Source organism: Scyliorhinus torazame, chromosome 24 (genome assembly GCF_047496885.1).
Source record: "Scyliorhinus torazame isolate Kashiwa2021f chromosome 24, sScyTor2.1, whole genome shotgun sequence".
Lineage (NCBI taxonomy): Eukaryota > Metazoa > Chordata > Chondrichthyes > Carcharhiniformes > Scyliorhinidae > Scyliorhinus > Scyliorhinus torazame.
Window position 1 is genome coordinate 38,122,955 of NC_092730.1, and position 20,748 is coordinate 38,143,702.

General features: G+C 43.7%; 1 non-coding gene across 1 annotated transcript; it reads left to right on the forward strand.

Moving 5' to 3' along the window:
• Positions 1 to 4,507: 4,507 nt before the first annotated feature.
• trnak-cuu (transfer RNA lysine (anticodon CUU)) lies at positions 4,508 to 4,585 on the forward strand. The gene has a single exon. It is a non-coding gene; the product is annotated as a tRNA-Lys (tRNA).
• Positions 4,586 to 20,748: the final 16,163 nt, after the last annotated feature.

The following is a 20,748-nucleotide window of genomic DNA, read 5'->3' on the forward strand; positions in this document are numbered from 1 at the left end:
GCGGGAGATTCACATGAACTGTCGGTGATAGAATGTGACCGGGTGGACGGAGAGGTGTTAGATGTATGTAAAATTTAAACAATCGATATTCATGCATTTCCCAATGGAATTGGTGGAATTTGGAAGTGTTTATCTTGAGGATCAATTGAGCAGAGACTTTAAAGCATTTTATCTGTGCTTCCCTCTGTGTGAGCTTTGCAACGTTGTACTGTGTCATGCTGTCTCCTTCATTCCTGGGACGAGACTGAAAGAAGGATTCTGAAAGGTATTTGCTGCAAAGCAAACAGGAACGTGAGTTATGTTTTCTTTTCGTGTCAGGGAGAATGTAAATAGCAGAGAATAGCCAGGATTCCCTGACGTCGGGCTAATGGCCCAGCACGCTTCCGCTGCGGCTCTCTGATCCTTAAACCAGGAGCTACGATTTTACTGCCCTGCGTTAGCCACACAGCTATTCACTTCCACATTTTTTTGTTTCAACTTGAACAAACGTTTGAGCACAGTAATTCTGGTCAGCATATTTCAGATAATTTACTTTCGTGCTGAATGGTTGTTCTGTGAAGGGGATGTGATTTATTCTGTGACGTTGTTCTGATGAGAAAGTGGGGAATGACTGGAATCACCTTCATAGAAGGGAGTTCGGGACGGCAGTTTCACCTCTCTGGGAAGATTGATCACGCTCTTACTGATTTCTTCAAGCTTTGCTTCAAGTCCGACCCCAGAGAAAATCAACTACGAGCAAAGTGGCGCAGCGGACGTATGCTGGACCCCTAACACAGAAGTCGATGGATCGAAACCATTCTCTGCTATTAATATTCTCACTCACACCAAACGGAAACAAGTCGCTGTTTGTCAGCAGCACATCTACCTTTTTCTTTATCAGTATCAACGTTTAGTTTACAGTCTGATCCGCCCTTTGACACCTGTTCTTCAGCTACCCACAGTATAGTCGAGGTGACTAAGTTGACTTCTCCCAGAACACTCTTCTGGCGCCTCTCCTGGATGAACGTTCTCCTGTTTGGACACTGGAGGGGTTCTTCGGCTACTTGTCGGTGAAAACAGCACCGGAAGCAGCTGTGGAGAGAGATTCCATTCGCCGGAATGCAACTCTCCAATTGGATACTTCACGTCGCTCAGGACTTAGGCTCTCAATATCTTCGAGCGAGGAACAGGTAGAGCGGGAATTCGGTCCTGGTTGATTGGAGCAAACTGATCAGTGCAGCAATGAGGAGCTCCTTAACCCCCAGCGGCTTGGACAAGGATGGCACTCAGATACAGGATTATGGCTGGTGTTCAAAAGTAGGATAAGCATATCTTGTTTGAAATGAAATGATGATGAACATAGAATTTGAGTCGATTTGTGCACGGATCTTAGTTTCGGCGACAACGCATCAGGGTGACCGAGCGGTCAAAGGCGCTGAAGTTCAGGTCGCAGTCTCTTATGGAAGCGTGGATACGAATCCCACTCCTGATATTGACCTTTCCCCCACGAGGTTAAATTTCTCCAAGGAGATTTTCAACCTCACGATTGTCCAATACCTTCCTTTCAATGGAAAAGCGTTGGTCTCAGGACATGAGATTCCTGCTCAGATACGCACAGCGAGACCACACAGGCAAAAGCGCAGTTAATGACTCGATAATCTGCTTCAGTGACTTTGGTTGAGGAATTAATATTGATCCCAGGACTCCGGGTAAAATTCGTCTTCTCTTGTAAATAGTCCGGCAGGTTCGATTGTTCACATCCGTCCGAGAGGGGAAGGTGGGAACTTAGTTTCTATTGTGATTTGTTGCTCGATAAAGCTTTATTTCCTTATATGCCCCCTGTGAGGTATTACTGGATATCGTTATATACCTATATTGCCCCTTTGTGGGGTACTACTGGATATCGTATCCGGTCCAGCTTTGACAAAGTGTCATCTGGACTCGAAACGTTAACTCTTTTCTCTCCCTACAGATCTGGTCAGACCTGCTGAGACTTTAAAGCATTTTCTCTGTGGTTCCCTCTGTGTGAGCTTTACAATGTTGTAATGTGTCATGCTGTCTGCTTTATCCTGGGTTTAAGGTCGGGATGAGACTGCAAGAAATTTTCTGATAGGTATTTGCTGCAATGCAAACAGGAACGTGTGTTATGTTTACTTTTCGTGTCAGGGAGGATGTAAATAGCAGAGAATAGCCTCGATTCCTCGACCTCGGGCTAATGACCCAACACGCTTCCGCTGCGCACTCTGCTCCTTAAACCAGGAGCTACAACATTACTGCCCTGCGGTAACCACACAATTATTCACTTCCTCATTTTTTCTTTCAACAAGAACACATGTTTGAGCACACTGATACTGGTCAGCATCGTTCAGATAATTAACTTTCGTGCTGAATGGTTGTTCTGTGAAGCTGGTGTGATTTCTTCTGTGACGTTGTTCTGATGGGAAAGTGGGGGGTGACTGGAATCACCTTGAGAGAAGGACGTTCGGGGCGGCAGTTTCACCTCTCCGGGTACATTGATCAACCTGTTACTGAGTTCTTCAAACTTTGCCTCCATATATAGAACGAATACACAAACAATGAAGCGAGAGAATGTATTAAATCAGAGATTGGATATTCTTGTAACCAATATGGCTGTAATGGGAATCCTTCATTTTCCGATAAATCGGGATGAACTGATCGCTGTCAAAAATCAGATATCTGGGGATTTAAATGTGATTACTACAATGATAATATTTAACCATGTTAATGTTATTTTGCTCCAATTGAAACGTGTCACGAATACATCGTTACCTTGTTGCACAACTTGCTTTCAGCCAGGAGATGGCAGCAGTGCGCAATAGTTTGGATCTCCTGATTGTGTCCACAGATCTGGATAGGAATGGAGCTGCTGCTTCCCGGGGAGCTGCCAAGCAAGAGGCACAGATATTGACCAACTGCACCCGCTCCAAATAGATTCCCCAAATTACTGAACAAAACAAAAACAAGCACAAATCATATTTTAAGAAACTATGACAGTGACTCTGAAAACAACACACCAACACCTCTGAAAGAATCGATTTGCTGTAACTAATTAAAGATGAATTGTCTCAATGTCAGCCGTAATTCCTTACCAGTTCTCAGACAGGCACCGACTGGTTAGAAGTTTGCTTCACTTTTCAAGGTCCGGCTCAATAAAATCAATCACAGGCCCATGATCTGCTTTCCTCCTGTTCTCAGACACATCCACTTTCTACAAGGGCGCTGTACAAAGCTGGTTTTCAGAGTAAGAGCCAGACTGCAGTCACCTCGTTCTCTCTCGATCCCTTTATCCCAGAGCCACCTCACAACCAGGGGTGGAACTTCTCACAGAGCCAAGAATGGAATAGTTTGTCGATTCTTCCACTGATTCAGGACCGTCCATCACCAGGATGTATTCGTCCAAAAGAGTTGGGATGAAATAGGGCTGAGTTTCACTGTGTATCCAATCAGTCCCCGGAGAAGCACAAAAACAGTGAGTGAGGGAGAGAGAAAGAAACAAAGAAACAGATAGAGAGATAAAATATGTTCCATTTCTACCACGATCTTTTTACCCAGAAATCCGTTCACCTGAATGAAACCGAACCACGTTTCCATTCGCTGCCGTTGCTGCTTCTCCTTCCGAACGTTGCAGGAAACGTTATTATTTATTGATTGTTGTTTTGAGTGCGAGCTTCTTTATATTTCGTTCAGTTTCCCCAAAAAACATTAAATATCTGACTGAGCTCGATATAGGTTCATTTACAAACATTCCGATTCATTCTCGAGTCAGTGGCTTGCGCGGGTAGTTCAGCAAACACTTCGAATCACAGTCGGTGCGAGCAGGACTAGAACCTGCGCGGGGAAACCGCATTGGATTTCAAGCCCGACGCCTTTACCACTCGGTCATCGCAGCTGTGCCCAGGTTCTCATTCATTAGTAATTTGTTCGATAGAATACATTCTAAAACCAGCCTGGAATCACTCCAGGAAGTTATTGCATTCAAACGATCAACGGGGCCCCGGTGTTTATGTGAGGAGGGGTTGAATCTTCGTGGAAAATGACCATTGGATTTGGAGAGAGGCCTTGAGAGACTCGAAAACCTCAGCTCCCGAAACGCACAATTCCACCGATTAAATAGATTGTGGAACAACATCAGTTACATTGGAAATATATTAGAAATTCAAATGGAACAGGACCACACTTTACAGTCTGGAGGAAAATTTAAATGATGAAATCTAGAAATTACAGCACAGAGGGAGACCTGTGCAGGCCGAACGGTCACCTGATGACCTGATGACGCAACTAAAATGGTCACGTGTCGGGATTCCGGCAGTTCCCCGGATCGCAGTCAGAGCACAAGCCAGGAGGACCTGCTCAATTATTAAGTCAGTTATTTTTTATTACATGTCATTGGTCGCCAGTCATTGAGAGACGAGCATTTCTACATGGTATCAGGAGTGGGAAGTATGGCAGAAGGACTTAACCGCATCAGCTCTCTTCAAGAAGACGCTTAATAAATAGTGCACCAGCAGCCCGGCTAGCTCAGTCGGTAGAGCATGGTACTCTTAATCCCAGGGTCGTGGGTTCGAGCGGAGCCCCACGTTGGGCGCTTCCGTGTTATTATCTGAAAATATTGATGCTGAATGAACTTTCTTCGTAACAGAAACGCAAGGTTATGACTGGGAATCCAGAGGTCGAAACGAACATTTCGTGACAAAATTTAATAAATATGGAATTAAAATGTCGTCTCAGTAACGGTTCTGCTTCCGATGGATCTGATTTCCACAACTGGGACCACATTACACAACAAGTAATGATTTGGCACAAACACAGTAAAGATCTGTCACCGGCAGTGTCACGGTCACAGAGAGCTCAGTTACACAGCAAGATATAATTTTACAAACAGGGCCTCTCTGTGTGCAGCAGAAAACAACATTTTCCGAAAAAAACAGTTTCTCCATCTCGGCACCTTTTCTGTGTGTCATTGTGTGTGTCCTGATAGTCTCTTTCTGATTTTTTGTGTCTCTTTCTCTGTCTGTTACAGCAGTGCTGCTGTTGTGTATTAATCTCACTTTTCCCAAACGGTAATTGTGATTGATAGATACAGACAGATTTCCACACTGACATTCAGTACCAATGTCTAATAGAGACTGAATCCCACCCTCACATACAGTCCCAGATATTGACTCATAATGAAGGAATCCTGCTCTCACAAACTATTGAGACTGAGGTGCAGAGTGTTCCCTCCACTCGCGAATACTACCTGTGATTTACAGAGACAGAACACATCTCAGTCAGGTGAATAGCAGAGTGTGATGGGTACGACATGTATTCCACAATCACTGCGCCAGATAATCAGATGCAGACGACATGCGGCGTCTGTGTTGGTTTAACAAGGGTTTTGCCCAAGAACAGGAACAGATTTACACAATATCAGGGTATAAGACGTAGGAGCAGAAGTAGGCCATTCAGCCCATCGAATATGCTCCGTATTTCAATGAGATCATGCTTGATCTGATGTATGACGTGTTATGACCTCATACGGTGGCACGTTGTCACAGTGGTTACCTCACAGCGCCCGCGATCCGGGTTCAATTCCAGCCTTTGGTCACTGACTGTGTGGAGTTTGCACTTTCTCTCCGTGTCTGTGTGGGTTCCCTCCGGGTGCTCCGATTTCCTCACACAGTCCAAATGTGTGCGGGGTTAGGTGGACTGTCCATGCTAAATTGACCCTTAGTGTTCAGAAAGTTGGGTGGTGTTACAGGGATGTGATGGGGACACAGAGGCTCTTTCAGAATATCGTTGCAGAGTCCATTGGCAGAATGGCCTCCTTTTACATTTTAATGATCTCATGATAATGCTCATGTCCACTTTCCCGGCATTTTATCTCTAGATTTCACGATGAACCTTTAAAACCAGCAATCCCACCAAGCCTCAGGTAGCGGTAACTCCTCAATGGTCGTTAATTTCCCGGCTGTCAGTCATTTGGCCAGTCTTGAGTGAAGTCACATCCTGGAAATGTCATACATTGATCCAGTTCTAAAATAAATTAAGTCGCCCAAGTCCCTGATGACCATAGGCCCTTTGAGTGTAAGATCTGACTGGTGGTGATTTAACCTGAGGATCACCATACTTCAGGCGAGGAGCAATAATAATAATACTAATAATCTCTTATTGTCACAAGTAGGCTTCAATCAAGTTACTGTGAAAAGCCCGGAGTCGCCACATTCCGGCGCCGTTTCGGGGAGGCTGGAACGGGAATTGTGAGATGGCGGGGTTTTCATGTTTCAGGTCTAGTATAACCGTGTGATCTCAATCTAATTAATTTGGTTTTCCTTCTGCTAATCTTGTCTCACAGTGAGGCAAACCTCACTGATTTGATAGACGAGTGATCGTTCTTCAGTCTTGTCATTGTCGGACCCGCTGAATATGGAGGCATATCCTGTGTGGCAGGGTTTAGCTCCAACTCAAGCTATACGTTTGTGGATGATACCACTGCGGTAGGTCGTATCCCAAACAATGACGAATCAGATGCAGAAGGTAGATAAATCACATAGTTGCATAGTGCACTGTCATGTGAGTGTACATTTAAGACATGGAAGTTTAAGCAATGTACATTTAAGAAAACAGTGATGTCAGAGAGTGGGTGGAGCTGGACTTTAGGTCAGCCATTTTGCAGATTTTTACTTTCAGTTTAAAAAGCAGCTTGTGTGTGTCTGTGTGTTTCCAGAGAGCTGCAAGTTTGAAAAGAGATTGGGAGTGTCTTCGTTTGCAGGGTGCTGGATCTCTGACATAAAAGACCATCTCTGGATCATTTGGGTGATTTAAACTGATAATTGTAAAGCCTTCAACCTGATGTGATTCTGTTTAAAGCTGTTAAGTCTCTTGGAAGTTTGAAGGAACATTTTAAGTAATTGTTTCTGTTGCAATATTTTCTGAGTTATCTTTGAAGTAAGGGGCGTTAAGAGATCCAATGTTTATTTAAGATGTTAAGTTGAGTTCATGGAATAAACAGTGCTTTGTGTTTAAAAGCCCACGAGTCCATAATTGTATAATAATAATACACCTAGGGAAAAAGCCGTGTGCTAGGAAAAGCAACAAATACATTAAAGGGAGTGGTTGGTTGAACTCCATGATACATTTTGGGGTTCTGAAAACGCCTCACCCATAGAAATTGGGGGCTCGTCCGGGATAAAAGTCTATCTATTGGGTTGGCTTTTGTGAACTTAAAGACAGTGAAGGATTGTTCCTTTTCCGGTGTGGTATTTTAGTTTACGTGGGGAGAGTGTTGTGAACAATGGCTCTTTCAGAGGCTCAGAAGTTTTTGGGGGTGGAGAATGTCACACGAAGTACTTTACGGGCAGAAACGAAAAGCAGACTGTTAGATTTGGCAAGAACATTGCAGTTAACCTTACCTGACAAAATGCGAAAAGATGAAGTAATTATGGCGGTGGTTAAGCATTTAAATTTGCATGCGATAGAGTTTGATTCATTGGAAATGGCAAAAATTCAGTTGCAAATTAAAATGGAACATGAGAAAGAATGAAAGCGGCTTGAATACGAGAGGGAGAGAGAGGAAAAAGAAAGAGAAAGAGAGAGAGAGAGGATAAAGAAAAGGAGAGAGCAGAAAGGCGAAAAGAAAGAATAGTCCTAGCAGAACGAAAAGAAAAAGAAATGGAAATACAGAGGAGGGAAAAAGATAAAGAGAGCGAGTTTGAACTTCAGAAAATGGCCATGAAACATGACAATCAGTTAACATTGGCAGACGTAAAGGGAAACGTACAGCTGGATGATAGTGATGAGGATAGTGTGAAAGCGCGTCATAGTCGAAGGCTTGGTGGGAAACTATTTAAATATGTCCAAGCACTGCCACGGTTTGACGAGAAGGAAGTAGAAGCCTTTTTCATTTCATTTCAGAAGGTAGCTAAACAAATGAAATGGCCACAGGACATGTGGGCGTTACTGATTCAAACAAAGCTGGTAGGTAGAGCTAGTGAAGTGTTTGCATCACGACCGGAGGTGGAATCTGGAACGTATGAGCAGGTGAAGAAACCCATCTTAAGTGCATCTGAGCGAGTGCCTGAAGCTTACAGACAAAGGTTTAGAAATTTAAGGAAAGAATTTGGTCAAACATACATGGAGTTTGAAAGGCTGAAACAGAGTAATTTTGATAGGTGGATAAGGGCTTTGAAAATAGACCAAATGTATTACGTTCTCAGAAAATTATACTTTTGGAGGAGTTTCAAAATTAAATTCCTGATGTAGTGAGAACTCATGTGGAAGAACAGAAGGTTAGAGCTGCGAAATTAGTATCAGAAATGGCAAATGATTATGAATACCTTCATAAATCAAAGATTGTTTTCCGACATCAGTTTCAGCTGATGAGGGATAGAAACTGGGGACATGAGAAATACTCAAGTGGTAAAGGTAAAGGTGATATGATGGGAGACAATAAAGGGAGTGTACCTCTGATTAAAAAAGAAATCCAGGAGGGTGGAAAAGAAATGAAAAGTTTCAAATGTTTTCACTGTAATAAACTAGGCCATTAAAGTCACAGTGTTGGTGGTTGAAGACAAGCACTGAGAAGGGTGATGTGGTAAAACAGGATAAGACGGTGGGGTTTGTAAGAGTGGTAAAGGAAATCCCAAGGGACGCGAAGGAGGTGCAAACAATTGTACAGCCTGTTCAAGAAGTAATTGTTAAGAAGGTGCCAGATGTATTTAAAGAATTTACTTGTGTGGGTAGAATTTACTTATGCGTATCAAGAGGAGCAGGTGAAGAAGTCACAATGTATTGAGATACAGTGGCTAGTCAATCTTTAATGGTAAAAATGAGGAATTATGTAGTTTGGGAAGAATGTTGCCAGAAAAGGTGGTGATATGTGGAATTCAGGGTGAGAGGAGTCGCGTTCCATTGTATAAGGTGAGGTTGGAAAGTCCAGTGAAGAATGGTGAAGAGGTAGTAGGAGTAATAAATAAACTATCTTGTCCAGGAATACAGTTTATCTTGGGTAATGATATACCTGCATCGCAGGTGGGAGTGATGCCTACTGTGGTTGATAAGCCAGTGGAAAATCAGTCAACTGAAGTGTTGAAAGACGAATATCCTGGGATTTTTCCGGTTTGTGTAGGAACAAGGTCGCAAAGTTACAGGTTAAGACAAGAGGAGAAATCAAAGAGTAAAGGTGAAGTTGAAGTGCAATTATCAGCAACAATTTTTGATCAGATGGTTGAAAAAGAACAAGAACAGGTGGAGGATGAGGCGGATATTTTTTGTTCAGGAATATTTGCGGAGTTATAACAGAAAGATGTGGAAATAAAACGGATATATCAGAAAGCATATACGGAAGAGGAATCTGAGAGTATACCAGTGTGTTATTACCGTAAACATGATGGCCTGATGAGAAAATGGAGACCTGTACATATGCAGGCGGATGAAAAGTGGGCAGAAGATCATCAAGTAGAATTGCCGGTAGGGTATAGAAAGGAGGTGTTGCGAGTTGCACATGAGGTACCAGTGGGAGGTCATTTGGGAATAAGGAAAACACAAGCTAAAATCCAGAATTGTTTTACTCGCCTGGACTACATAAAGATGTAGTTAAATTTTATAAATCATGTCGCACATGTCAAGTGATAGGGAAATCTCAAGCAATGATAAAACCAGCGCCCTTAATACCCATTCCAGCATTTAAGGAACCTTTTACAAGGGTCCTAATCGATTGTGTAGGACCGCTTTCTAAAACAAAAAGTGGGAATCAATATCTTTTGACTGTAATGGATGTGTCTACTAGGTTTCCAGAGGCCATTCCAGTACGTAATATTACAGCTAAAAGGATTGTGGAGGAGTTACTTCATTTCTTTACTAGATATGGACTACCACCAGAAATTCAATCCGATCAAGGAACTAATTTTACTTCAAAGTTATTCAAAGAAGTTATGGATAGCTTAGGAATAAAACAATTTAAATCAACTGCGTCCCATCCAGAATCGCAGGGAGCGTCAGAAAGTTTGCATCAGACATTAAAGCCAATGTTGAGGCCGTATTGTCAAGATTAACCAGAGGATTGGGATAAATAAATCCCATTCGTATTGTTTGCAATTAGGGATGCACCTAATGAGTCTATCAAATTTAGTCCTTTAGTCCGCCTAAATTGATTAAGGAAAAATTGGTAGGTGCGAAATCGGAAATTACACTATTGGATTACATGCCAAATTTTAGGAAACGATTAAATAGAGCAGGTGAATTGCCTAGACAACATTTGAAAGTTGTACAAAATGGAATGAAATGGGTAGCGGACAAGAAATCCAAAGTTGGTAGTTTTGACAGTGGGGATAAAGTTGTTACCAGTGGCAGGGGAGCCTTTAAAAGCTAGGTTTTGTGGACAGTATCAGGTTGAAAGGAAATTAAATGAGGTGAATTAAGTGGTAAAAACACCAGATAGAAGGAAGACTCACCGAGTGTGTCATGTGAATATGCTTAAAAGGTACTTTGAAAGGGAAGGAGAGAAAAAGGAGGTTTTAATGATTCTAATTCAAAGTGACGAACCAAATACAGATGACTGTGAATTTGACATCCTCAAATTAAATTGGATAATGAGGATCTCCTTAAAATTTGGTATGAATTGTTAAGTTACCTTCCAGAGGAAAAACGAACTGACCAGAAAGAGTTATTGAAATCACATGGGCAAGTTTGTAGTGATAAATTGGGTTGTATTAAAATGGCTATACATGATGTAGCTGTAGGAAATGCTGTTCCTATCAAACAACATTCATATAGACTTAATCCTTTAAAATTGGCACAGGTTAACAAAGAGATTGAGAGTATGCTTAAAATGGCATAAATGAAGTGGGTAGCAGCCAATGGAGCTCACCCATAGTGATGGTACCTAAACCAGACGGTACCCAACGGTTGTATGTGGACTATAAAAAGGTGAATGCAGTTACAAGAACTGACTCTTACCCTATCCCACGTTTGAATGATTGCATTGAGAAAGTAGGACAATCTGCTTTTATTTCCAACTTCCAGGTATGGAAAGAACATTTAAAGCATCGTATGGAGTTCTTCGATCGACTTCAGGTGGCGGGGTTGGTAATGAAACTAGCCGAAAGTGAATTTGCAGGAGCCCGAATCACTTTCCTTGAGGAGTTTCTGATACCCTCAAGAGGAAGGGAAATAATGCGATTTCTTCGAATGAGTGGATTTAATCGAACTTTAGTGCAAACGTTTTGTGGCGTGATTACTCCACTGATGGAATTGCTGAAGAAACGTAAAAATATTCAATGGACAGCGTACTTTCAACAGGCATTTGGCTGCCTGAAAGCTGTGATCACCAATGTTCCTGTATTGGAGAATTGCAAGGGACTATGTGGTCAGATTGAACTAAAGTATCTGATTCTAAAGAGAAATGCAGAGTAGTAGAGGAATTGATGGATCATTATCATAGAATTTACAGAGCAGAAGGAGGCCATTCAGCCCATCGAGTCTGCACCGGTTCTTGGAAAGAGCACCCTACCCAAGGTCAACACCTATCCCCATAACCCAGTAACCCCACGGGCAATTTTGGACACTAAGGGCAATTTATCATGGCCAATCCACCTAACCCGCACATCTTTGGACTGTGGGAGGAAACCGGAGCACCCGGAGGAAACCCACGCACACACGGGGAGGATGTGCAGACTCCGCACAGACAGTGACTCAAGCCAGAATCGAACCTGGGACCCTGCAGCTGTGAAGCAATTGTGCTATCCACAAGGCTACCGTGCTGCCCCCGTGCAGAGATCTCGTGCAGAGATTTTGTTCAAAGAGACTGTCAATCGAGAAGGATTTCGGTTGGAGGAAGAATAACAAAGAAAAAATGGACTATATTATTATAACTGTTTGCATGTGTTGTTTTTTTTAAGCGAAAGTGTATATTTACTGTGTATATTTCTTAGTGAATGGTGCAAAAGTGAAAAATGAAACCATCTTGAAATTGAAGTTTTTTTTTCTTGGGTGGAGGTGTCATGTAAGAGTACCTTTAAGACATGGATGTTTGAGCAATGTACCTTTAAGAAAACAGTGATGCCAGAGAGTGGGTGGAGCTGGGCTTTAGGTCAGCCATTTTTCAGGTTTTTACTTTCAGTTTAAAAAGCAGCTTGCGTTTGTCTGTGTGTTTCCAGGGAGCTGCAAGTTTGAAAAGAGCTTGGGAGTGTCTGTGTTAGCAGGGAGCTGGATCTCTGACATAAAAGACCATCTTTGGATCATTTGGGTGATTTAAACTGTTGATTGTAAAGCCTTTAACCTGATGTGATTCTGTTTCAAGGTGTTAAGTCTCTTGGAAGTTTGAAGGAACAGTTTAAGGAATTATTTACTGTTGCAATATTTTCTGAGTTATCTTTGAAGTAAGCTGTGGTAAGAGATCCAATGTTTATTTAAGATATTCAGTTGAGTTCATGGAATAAACAATGTTTTGTGTTTAAAAACCCACGTGTCCATAATTGTAATCCCACACCTAGGGAAAAAGCCATGTGCTAGGAAAAGCAACAAATCCATTAAAGGGAGAGATCGGTAGAACTCTCTGATACATTTTGGGGTTCGGAAAACGCCTCGCCCATAACAGTACCTAAAACAGCCTGTCTCTAAATATCGGAAAGACCAAGGAACTGATCATCGACGCCATGAAGCGTTGCACAACACACACACCCGTCTGCATCAATGGGTGCGAAGTGGAGATGGTCGATAGCTTTACATCTCTGGGGGTCGCCATCACCAACAGTCTGTCCTGGTCCACTCACGTTGATGCAACAATCTAGAAAGCCCAACATCGTTTCTACCTCCGAAGGAAGGACAAGAAATTCGTCATGTCTGCTTCGACTCTCACAAACCTCTACAGATGTACCACAGAGAACATCCTATCGGGCTGCATCACAGCTTGGGATCGCAACTGCTCGGCCCAAGGTCGCAAGAAACTGCAGTGTGGTGACATCAGCCCAACGTATCACACAAGCTTGCCAGCCGCACAGTGATTCTGTCTACAACTCCCGCTGCCGCAGGACAGCAGACAACATTATCAGAAACACTCCCACCCAGGTTTTGACTTTTTACAGACTATTTCATCAGGTGGAAGCCACTGAAGTCTGAAGACCCGCACATCCAGACATAGGAACAGCTTCTTCCCCACAGCTACTAGACTCCTCAACAACTCTCCCTCGGACTGCTCTGTTCCCTGTAAGAACACTATTCAGGACGCCCTATGCTGCTCTTGCTCATGGATTTACTTTGTTTGTCCACTTGTTCCGCACTGTAACCAATCACTGTTTGTCGATGTACCATTTGGCAATGCACTGTGCCGATTATTCTTTTTTTGCCCACTCTGTATGTAATGTGTATGTGCCTTGGTAGCAGAAAAATACTTTTCACTGTACTTCAGTACATGTGACAGTAAATCAAATCAAAGTGGTTCCTCTCTCCCTACCCGATCAATTCATCTCAATCAGAACAAGACTGAATTTTGAATTCTCGCTTTTCCAACACAGCTCGATGCAATCCGGCCTCACAACCTGGAATGGAATTGCACATCAGTGATTGCAGATCCATCATCGAAAACTGAGTCCCACTTCCGAGAAAACAGCGTATGAAAAATCGACTAGGATGGGATTCGAACGCCGTTACAGAGCGCAAAGGACTAGCAGTACATCGCCTTCACCACTCGGCCACCTCAACCAACAAGTGCATGCGTCGAAACGTCTTAATTCGTTTTGCATCCATGAACTGATGGAAAATATCCGCCCAGAGTCCAAAGATGTGCAGGTTAGGTGGATTGGCCATGATAAATTGCTCTTAGTGTCCAAAAGTGCCCTTAGTGGTGGGTGGAGTTAGTGGGTTATGGGGATAGGGTGGGGGTGTTGACGTTGGGTAGGATGCTCTTTCCAAGAGCCGGTGCAGACTCGAAGGGCCGAATGGCCTCCTTCTGCACTGTAAATTCTATGATCTTTGACTCCAGCCCCGTGTTCAATGTTGGAAATGCAGTGTTTTTCAATAAAATGCATTCCCATCACATTCAGGGACTTTTATGAATGGACTGATGTGAAACACTTCAATATTATTTCCAAGATATTTCCACACAGTGTGAAAGGCCCCCGCTGAAAGACTGGAATCAACCAGCATTTGACAGCAAAAACAAACGCTCCCGGCTTCACAGAGGAATCCGTCGATCATCGGAACACACATTTCACGATGGACATTTTCTGATCATTCAGTTTCAGGTTTCTACTCCTGCCTGGCTTTATTCCCCAGGAAATAGGGATTATATTCTTTCAGCGAGTCGTGAAAGTATACTTGGAGCAGATTAATGATAAATTATTGTGGTACGATGAGACTATTGCTGGTTGAAAGGTAAACTTTCCAGAAAGTGCCTTCATATTGTGGTTGATAGCAAATCGGCACCACATTTAAACAAAACACAGCTTAACTCGTAAACTTAAATTAAACTAATTAATTAATTAGTGATGGCTGGTCAGGTGATGTGCTTGAGCTGCTTGATGTGGGAGCTGGCAGACCGCATTGCGAGCTGCAGCGACCACATCTGCAGTAAGTGTTGGCTGCTCGAAGAGCTCCGGCTCAGAGTTGATGAGCTGGAGTCTGAGCTTCAAACAATGAAGCACATCCGGGAGGGGGAGACTTACCTGGACACTGTGTTTCAGGAGGCAGTCACACCTGTCAGAGTAACTAGTTTAAATCCTGCCAGTGGCCAGGGACAGCAGGGTGTGACTGCAGGTCAGGCAGTTAAAGGGAACCAGCAGTCAGGAACTCAGGAGCCTCAGCCCTTGACCCTGTCCAACAGGTATGAGGCACTTGCTCCCTGTGTGGATGGCGAACAGGGCTGCAGGAAGGATGAGTCAGCTGACCAAGGCACCATGGTTCAGCAGGCCATTCAAGGGGAGGGAGTAAATAGGCAAGTTGTAGTTGTAGGGGATTATATTATCAGGGGGATAGATAGTATCCTTTGTGAGGAGGATAAAGAGTCCCGCATGGTACGTTGCCTGGTATATCTGACCGGCTTGAAAGGATACTGAGAGGGAGGGGGAGGATCCAGTTTTTGTGGCCGATGTCGGTACCAACAACATAGGCACGTCTAGGAAAGAGGACCTGTTTCGAGATTATAAAGAGCTAGGATTCAAATTAAAAAACAGGTCCTCAAGGGTCATAATCTCCGGATTACTGCCCGAGCCACGTGCAAATTGGCATAGGGAGGCAAGAATAAGGGAAGTTAACACGTGGCTGAAAGAGTGGTGTGGGAAAGAGGGGTTTCTTTTCATGGGACACTGGCATCAGCTTTGGGACAGGGGGGACCTATACCGTTGGGATGGTCTCCACCTGAACCGAGCTGGGACCAGTGTTCTGGCGAAAATAGTAAATAGGGTGGTCAATAGGACTTTAAACTATAGATTGGGGTGGAAGGGAAAGTCAGGGAACCAAGAGGTGAAGTAATCAGTAGGAAGCATAGCTGCTTAGGAATACAAAAAAGCACGAAAAGACAAAACTCAGGAGAGGTTACGATAGTCCCCATCCCACAAAATATGACACAGTGTATGGAAAGGCTCAGTAAACCAAGGTCCACCACACTCAGAAAACAAAAAGGGACGGTCAATAGAGAATTAAAGGTGCTATATTTAAATGCGCGCAGTGTACGGAACAAGGTAGATGAGCTTGTGGCCCAGATTATGACTGGCAGGTATGGCGTGGTAGGCAACACAGAGACATGGTTGCAGGGGGTTCAGGACTGGCATTTAAACATCCAGGGATTCACAACCTATCGAAAAGACAGAGAGGTGGGCAGAGGGGGCGGGGTTGCCTTGTTAATTAGGAATGAAATTAAATCAATAGCACTAAACGACATAGGGACAGATGACGTGGAGTCTCTGTGGGTAGAGTTGAGGAACCACAAAGGCATAAAAAACATAATGGGAGTTACGTACAGGTCTCCAAACAGAGGTCAGGACCGGGGGCACAAAATGCACCACGAAATAGAAAGTGCATGTCAGAAAGGCAAGGTCACAGTGATCATGGGGGACTTCAATATGCAGGTGGACTGGATAAATAATGCTGTCAGTGGACCCAAGGAAAGGGAATTCATTGAATGTTTACAGGAGGGCTTTTTGGAACAGCTTGTGATGGAGCCCACGAAGGAACAGGCCATACTGGACTTAGTGTTATGTAATGAGCCAGACTTGATTAAAGATCTTAAAGTAAGGGAGCACTTAGGAGTTAGGATTAGTGATCATAATATGGTAGAATTCAATCTCCAATTTGAAAGAAAGAAGGTAGAATCAGATGTAAAGGTGTTACAGTTAAATAAAGGTAACTACAGGGGCATGAGGGAGGAACTGGCTGAGAGAGAGAGGGGTGAGAGAGAGAGGGGGGTGAGAGAGAGAGGGGGGGTGAGAGAGAGAGGGGTGAGAGAGAGAGGCGGTGGGTGAGAAGGAGGGGGTGGGTGAGAGAGGGGGTGGGTGAGAGAGAGAGGGGGTGGGTGACGAAAATCGACTTGGAGCAGAGCCTAGTGGGAATGACAGTAGAACAGCAATGGCAGGAGTTTCTGGGTGTAATTGAGGACACAGTACAGAGGTTCATCCCAAAGAAAAGAAAGATTATCAGAGGGGGGATTCGGCAGCCATGACTGACAAAGGAAGTTAGGGAATGCATCAAAGCAAAAGAGAAAGCCTATAAATGTGGCAAAGAGTAGTGGGAAGTCAGAAGATTGGGAAGGCTACAAAAACAAACAGAGGATAACAAAGAGAGAAATAAGGAAAGAGAGGATCAAATATGAAGGTAGGCTAGCCAGTAACATTAGGAATGATAGTAAAAGTTTCTTTAAATACATTAAAAACAAACGGGAGGCAAAAGTTGACATTGGGCCGCTCCAAAATGACACTGGTAATCTAGTGATGGGAGACAAGGAAATAGCTGAGGAACTAAATAAGTACTTTGCGTCAGTCTTCACTGTAGAAGACATGAGTAAAAGCCCAACAATTCCGGAGAGTCAGGGGGCAGAGTTGAATATGGTAGCCATCACAAAGGAGAAAATGCTAGAGAAATTAAGAGGTCTAAAAATTGATAAATCTCCGGGCCCAGATGGGCTACATCCCGGAGTTCTAAAGGAGATTGCTGAAGAAATAGTGGAGGCGTTAGTTATGATCTTTCAAAAGTAACTGGTGTCAGGGAAAGTCCCAGAGGATTGGAAAATCGCTGTTGTAACCCCCTGTTCAAGAAGGGAACAATGATAAAGAGGGAGAACTATAGGCCAATTAGCCTAACCTCGGTTGTTGGCAAGATTCTGGAATCCATTGTGAAGGATGAGATTTCTAAATTCTTGGAAGTGCAGGGTCGGATTAGGACAAGTCAGCATGGATTTAGTAAGTGGAGGTCGTGCCTGACAAACCTGTTAGAGTTCTTTGAAGAGATAATAAATAGGTTAGACCAAGGAGAGCCAATGGATTTTATCCATCTTGACTTCCAAAAGGTCTTTGGTAAGGTGCCTCACGGGAGACTGCTGAGTAAAATAAGGGCCCATGGTATTCGAGGCAAGGTACTAACATGGATTGACGATTGGCTGTCAGGCAGAAGGCAGAGAGTTGGGATTAAAGGTTCTTTTTCGGAATTGCAACCGGTGACGAGTGGTCTCCCACAGGGTTCAGTGTTGGGGCCACAGCTGTTCTCTTTATATATTAACGATCTAGATGACGAGACTGGGGGCATTCTGGCTAAGTTTACCGGTGATACAAAGATAGGTGGAGGGACAGTTAGTATGGAGGAGGTGGGGAGGCTCCAGAAAGATTTAGACAGTTTAGGAGAGTGGTCCAAGAAATGGCTGATGAAATTCAACGTGGGCAAGCGCGAGGTCTTGAACTTTGGAAACAAGAATAGAGGCATGGACTATATTCTAAACGGTGACAAAATTCATAATGCTGAAGTGCAAAGGGACTTGTGGGTCCTAGTCCAGGATTCTCTATAGGTAAACTTGCAGGTTGAGTCCGTAATTAAGAAAGCAAATGCAATGTTGTCATTCATCTCAAGAGGCTTGGAATATAAAAGCAGGGATGTACTTCCGAAGCTTTATAAAGCATTAGTTAGGCCCCATTTAGAATACTGTGAGCAATTTTGGGCACCACGCCTCAGGAAGGACATACTGGCACTGGAGCGGGTCCAGCGGAGATTCACACGGATGATCCCAGGAATGGTAGGCCTAACATACGATGAACGTCTGAGGATCCTGGGATTATATTCATTGGAGCTTAGGAGGTTGAGGGGAGATCTAATAGAAACTTACAAGATAATGAATGGCTTAGATAGGGTGGATGTAGGGAAGTTGTTTCCATTAGCAGGGGAGACTAGGACAGGGGGGCACAGCCGTAGAATTAAAGGGAGTCACGTTAGAACAGAGATGAGGAGAAATTTCTTCTGCCAGAGAGTGGTGGGTCTGTGGAATTCATTGCCACAGAGGGCGGTGGAGGCCGGGACGTTGAGTGTCTTGAAGACAGAAGTTGATAAATTCTTGATTTCTCGAGGAATTAAGGGCTGTGGAGAGAGAGCGGGTAAATGGAGTTGAAATCAGCCATGATTGAATGGCGGAGTGGACTCGATGGGCCGAATGGCCTTACTTCCGCTCCTATTTCTTATGGTCTTATGGTCTTATATTTAGCGGATTCGTCCATGACAAGACTGAAGAACGATCACTCGTCTATCCAATCGGTGAGGTCTGCCTCAGCGTGAGACAATATTAACAGAGTGAGAACCAGGTTAATTAGATTCAGATCACACGGTTACAATAGAACTGAATCAGGAAAACCCCGCCTTCACAGCCTTGCCATTCGCCTGAGGTATCGTGATCCTCAGGTTAAATCACCATCAGTCAGATCTCACCGTCAACGGGGAAAGCAGCCTATGGTTATCAGGGACTGAAGCGACTTAATTTACTTTGGAACTGGATCAATTTATGATGTTTCCAGGATGCGACTTCCCTCAGACTGATCAAATGATTGGCAGCCGGAAAATTAGTAGTAGGAGAACACTTCAGCAGTCAAGGGCATTGAGCCTCTGATCTCCGGGTAAGCGTTCTGCAAGGCGTCCTTCAGGACACGCGACAATGAAAATCGCCGAACAGAAACTTCTAGCCAAGTTCCGCATACATGAGTACGGCCTCAACCGGGACCTTGGATTCATGTCGCATTTCATTTATCCCCCACCATCTGGCCTGGGCTTGCGAAATCCTACCAACTGTCCTGGTGTGAGCCAATTCACACCCCTTTAACGGGGGGGGGGGGTTAACTCCTATCTGGTTTAGCACAGGGCTAAATCGCTGGCTTTAAAAGCCGACCAAGTCAGATCAGAAGCACGGTTCAATTCTCGTACCAGCCTCCCCTAACAGGCGACGGAATGTGGCTTTTCACGGTAACTTAATTTGAAACCTACTTGTGACAATAAGCGATTTTCATTTTCATTTCATCTCTGGACCTGTAAAGACTTAATTACCTGCAAATGCTGGCATTCAAAGCATTGTCTTGCATTTTTGACTTTGCCTATATATATATGTTTCCGGAACATACCTCTTCATTCACTTGAGGAACGAGCAGTGCTCCGAAAGCTAGCGTTTGAAACACACCTGTTGGACTTTAACCTGGTGTTGTAAGACTTGTTACTGGGCACAGCAGGGACTGACAGATAAAGATTCATTCACCACCCAAATGTCTATATGCACCTCCCCCAACACACGCGCATGCCCACTGCCACTGAAAGTTTTGTCATGATTCTGATATGCACACGTTTTAACGGAAACTAGCAAACAACATAATGATTTTGTCCACTCAATAACAATATCAGAGATTGATCATTACAGATTTAGTTCAACCTTCACAGAGATTTTCAGAGTATGAAAGATATTGAATGAATGACAGACTCTCATACAGTCCCAGAGACTCTCGCAAAGCGATTTAACTGAATCCCAAATACAGATAGTTGCAGAAGATATGTAACAAGCCGAAGAATGATTAGTATATTACAAATATGGAATGAATCTGACTCTGCCATATAGTGTCAGAGACTGAAAGATGCAGCAATTGTATTTCAAAATTGATCGCACTTAGCAGGGTGGTAGTGTCAAATAACCGGATGGTGCGAATCCTCAATGTGCAAAGGGGACCTTGTCGCCACAATGACTGTGTAACGGTCACTCTGAACGTCAAGACTATGGGAGACAGAGCTCCACAGACTGACTCCTACTTTCCACAGACCACCACTGACTGAATCATGGTGAATACCAAGAGCTGAATTATGTTGTCAACACTCACATAGAAATGGCACACAGAATAAAATGGCGAGATCGTGGAAAATGTGGACCGTTTTCCATGACCGGAAGCCACCACTGGAAAAAGGCAGATCCATCAGATAGGATTCGCCCTCACCTCCAATGTGTCAGCTCAGCCTTCAGCAGATTGAGAAAGAGAATACTTGAAGAGCAGCTTCATGACAGAATCGTTCGGAGTGACCATTGCACAGTGCTTACTCAGCAACGGCAAAGACTGGTCCCGTATGTGTTTTATTCTGTTTTCAGTGGAGGCCAACAAACCAAAAACACTCCAATTTACTCAATGATCCCAGTACGAAAAGCAAGGGACAAAAAATGTTTCTTTTGATTTTATTTCAACAACGAAACCAAATTGAAAAGGAATTAAAAAGCGCATTGAGCTGATACAATAGGCTTCGAGAAGCAATGGTTTGAGTGACGGCCGCTTGTCGGTT